The sequence below is a fragment of the Perissodus microlepis genome, chromosome 17, assembly GCF_051167445.1.
Source record: "Perissodus microlepis isolate ML-2025 ecotype Zambia chromosome 17, ASM5116744v1, whole genome shotgun sequence".
Taxonomy (NCBI): Eukaryota; Metazoa; Chordata; class Actinopteri; order Cichliformes; family Cichlidae; genus Perissodus; species Perissodus microlepis.
Genome location: NC_140477.1, coordinates 12878632 through 12883299, shown reverse-complemented (window position 1 = coordinate 12883299; position 4668 = coordinate 12878632).

The following is a 4668-nucleotide window of genomic DNA, read 5'->3' as shown; positions in this document are numbered from 1 at the left end:
GTCTCCCACCCTCCCTCCCACTTGCTCTCGCTCCCTCTCTCCCTCTCTCTCTCTCTGTCTCTCTGTATTTTTCTATCTCTCTCACTCTTTGCATCTGTAGTCCACTGTGTGGCCACCATCACAATGCCTGTGGTCACACCTCACTGGGCAAATTGTTCAGCGGAGATGACCCGCAGCCACGGACAAACACACATGCTTAAAAATGACAGACACAGCCTTTAACATGAATGCGCACACACGGGCAAAAAGCTGCCGGTATCCAGTTGCAGCAGTTTTTAAGGCCAGAACTAATATCACTGATGGTGCTGATGAGGATGTTTTTTTCACAATCACAAGCACACAGACTCAAAGCACGTGTTCAGATTATGTTAAGTTCTTAGTGTCCTCAAGCAAAACCCAAATGTGATCTGACGTCCTTGTAACTAAGGTGTGAGGAGGTTTAAGGTGTGAGTGGGATTACAGCACTCTCCTTGACCCATTCATCCACTTTGACCTCCTCCTCCTCCTCTTTTGCTCTCTATTGACACTTTAATGTCAACATGTGTATTTAATGATGTTTTAGTATTATATCATTTCTTGGCAGGATAAACTAACTGGTTACACAATCACACTGCTTTAACAAAATACAACTTGTGCAGAAACACGAGAGAGGCGGATACAAATTGTAAACAAGTCGAACAGTTTACTATATTTTCCTTACACGTTTTTGAAGTTGCCACTATTTTCTACCCGACATTTTTGAGCTGTAAATGCCAACAGAACTCTCACATCTGTTCGTTTCCCTGCCTTTTTTCTCCCCCAGCATTGCCACATTTCCAGCCACATACCTCAGCAATTGATTTGGCTTGTAATCACATGTTTAGGTCCAAAGCCTCTTTTAATATGTGCACTTTGAAATATTCTGTTTGTGTTAACTAAAAAAGTAAAACACATGTTTACTGTTTTAATTAAATTTTGTTGCAGGTCTGTTTTGAGAGTGCATGCTGTCATTGGACATCAGTCCTAAAGTACATCATTGTCTCATATTGATGCAACACCCACAATTTGTAGACTGCCAAAAACAGATGTGTAGTGTTAGTGATATAAGTCAAGCTTAGCTCTCAGTCAGATTCTACACATCCTTTCAAAAATCTCAGATAGGGTCTGCTATTTTAGTTAGCTTTAGCATACCTACAATTGGTGCTAGCTCTACAAGCCCCTTTGCAAGCTACCTACCTAGAGAGCACTAACCTGTGTTTTATGCTGTGTCCATTTTAATCAGTGTAGGGCTTCAGCACCCTCAGGTGATTTGACATTCAACTGATGAAGCTTTTATAAAAAGCTTAAGTGTGTGCAGTAGCTCCCTCGTAGCTCAGTCTTGGTTCATGCATCCTTACAAAAGTGTCTCAAGCTCTGCCTACCTGGTCCAAAAAGTAAAGCTTACCACCTTACAAGCCGGGCAAGAATACCGACAGAGCAGCTCTTTAAACTTTTAAAAATTCCCATTCAAACTCTGATCAAGAACTAACATATCAATTGAGAACAACTAACACGGCAAACCTGGCTACTTGAAACCTATAAAACAGCTAATTAATTGCAGGCATTGCAGTAAATTTCTTTTTGTGGTTTTGTGTGCCTTTATCCATCTACAACTTCTTTAAAGTAAATAATAAGTGCGAATTTAAGCTCTATGTATGAGTGTGGTAGGCTGGAAAAGAGTAGGGTGGTCCCAAAAACTCTAAATCACTAAATCTAAATTATATCAGCAATTCTGCATTAAAATCTAAGTTTTTATATATAGTTTCTATCAATAACCATCACTTACATAAGGTAAGGGACGGCACCCCTTTATTTTGTTTTTTCAATTTTTGCATGCTTGCACTTTATTTAGTCCTCTGCTAATTGTCTGTTACATGTTATATGTAGCACCATGGTCTTGGAGGAATGTTGTCTCGCTTCATTGTGTACTGTACCACTGCATATGGTTGAAATGACAATAAAGGCACTTGACTTGATGACTTGACTAGATTTGACCTTTAAGCCAGTTTAGCACATCGTTTTGTGAAATGGTTTCACTTTTTTTTAATCTCCATTGACATCTATGGTGTCCAAAGAGAGGATGCTACTCTTGTGCATTACCTTTGGTACAGCATTCCCCAGATCTTTGCCTCAGTGATCCCCAGGAAGTACCTAAAAATAGGAACAATCTGCCCAGTCCCAGAGCTAGGAAACATAATTTCCTGAATGGTTTCTGAGTAGACCTGCCTGAGATGAAGCCCCATCCCCAGTGTCACCCACCAGCATGGGCAAGAAAGCCTTAATAGCATATCTGACCTTGGCTCTCCTTGCTATTTTTAACCACCTTTACTTTACCCTGGTTTGATCAAAGACCAGTTTCCTTACAAGTACTTACTCTACTTAGAATTGCATTGTTCTACTTTTATATCAAATATCTTTTTCTGTACTCTGTTGTTCTGACCTCCTGACCATATACTTTTAGCCTACTGTACTGTGTGTATAATGAACTGACAAAGCAAATGCATCTTCCATGCTAAACCGGACTGAAGAAGAAGAAGCACACTGTATACTGAGTACTAATACACACTTTTGAGATGGGTTCATGTCATACAATCTAATCATTTTGTAAACACTGTAGATGCTAGTGCTATGTAGTGTGCAGTTTAAGGTTTTGCTTCATAGAAATTGTCTGACATTTGTGTTGGACCTTTAAAAGTTGAGGTCAGCACATTTGAAGTGAATAAGAAGCCAAAATGTTGAATGCATAAGTCCGAATTCTCCTTTAAGTTGATTTTTATACTCTATCTGGGGCAGCTTTAGCAAGCTTGTATGTGCATTCTAACACATGGTTTTTCTTTTTTCAGCCTTTATTCATTCACATTTTTGTGTTGTTGTGTCATATCTCCTTTAAATTCTCTTACATCATGCAAATAAACAGCTTTGAGCTCAAAGCAAGACAATAATAACTAAAAAAAAAACAACAAGAAAAGAAACTCATTGCAATCAAGGTTTGCAGAAACCATCCTACTTTGGCAAACTGTCCAACTGTTTGTAGTTTATGCACATTTCTGCTGTCACACAATAATTCCAACATAAATTTAAGTATGTAGGACGGTTTGCCACTTAACTTTACCCATCAGAGTATACTTCTAGCTCATATTAATGAAGGCAGGACGGTTTTCCACTTAGTTTTACCCATCAAAGTATACTTGGAGCTCATATTCACAAAGATAGGACGGTTTGCCACCTAATTTTGTGTTGTGCGCATACACAGCACATGCGCAGAAACAACTGGTAGGATGGTTTGTGAGGTAGGATGGTAGGATCACATTAAACCTCGAAGCAGATGAATTACATCAGCAGAAGACCACACCTGCACCAGTCCTGTCAGCGAAGAACAGTAAGTCATGTAGCAATGGTTTAAATTGGTTGTGATAATGTAAGGGCAGGGAGAATATTTTCTTGGCTCACTTTGGGCCCCTTAGAAACAACCGAGCATTATTTAAATGATACAGTTTCCAGTCTCTGTAAAATCTGGCACAAACCTTCCGGTGTACACTGGTCAGCCATTTAACTTTGTTCCTTTCTCTGTGCAGGAGGTCTGTAAAGCTCTTAAACTGTTAGATCCTAGAAAATCTCCAGGGCCAGACTTACTAGATCCTTACTTCTTGAAACTGGCAGCTGATTTTGTGGCAGAGCCTCTCACAACACTTTTCAACCTCACACTGGATATGAATAAAATTCCCTCAGTATGAAAATCAGCTTTTGCTATTCCACTGTTAAAAGGGGGCGACCCAGCAGTGTTAACTAATTACAGACCAATATCTAATCTATCTGTGCTGGCCAAAGTTCTTGAAGCTCTTGTGTGTGAGCAGTTAAAGGAGTTTTTACACACCAATGCCATTTTATCTGAATATCAATCAGGCTTTAGGAAGAATCACAGTACTATCACAGCTGCAATTAGAGTGGTAAATGATATTACTATTGCACTTGATAAAAAACAACACTGTGCATCCCTTTTTATTGATTTGTCAAAAGCATTTGACACTGTTGATCATTGTATTTTAAAACTTACACTCTTCCAGTCAGGACTCTCTGAGAGAGCAGTGGCATGGTTCTGAAACTACCTCAGTAACAGGACTCAGTGCATTAAATCTGACGGTCTATGTTCTGACTTTGTTACAGTGCACAACGGAGTGCCACAGGGTTCTGTATTAGGTCCCCTTCTATTTATCATTTACGTAAACAATCTTAGTCTACATGTGCCAGATGCAAACTTGCACTTCTATGCTGATGATACAGTTATTTACAGCTGTGGTTCAACTCTTGTCCAAGCCATTGACTCCTTGCAGAAAGCCTTTTTTGCTGTCCAGCACTCATTACTTCAGCTTAAACTTGTTCTCAACGCAGACAAAACAAAGCTCATGTTGTTTTCTAAATCAAGGAGACGAGCCCAAACAATCCCATCAGTAACCAGTAGAGTTGGTTCACACCTATAAATATCTGGGAATCTTAATTGATGACTCGCTTACCTTCAAACCACATGTAGAGAATCTTGTGAAAAACCTGAAGTTAAAACTGAGATTTTATTTTCAAAATAAGTTGTGTTTCTCTTTTAATACAAAGAAGCGGCTTGTTGCTGCAACATTCTTGCCTGTGCTGGATTATGGT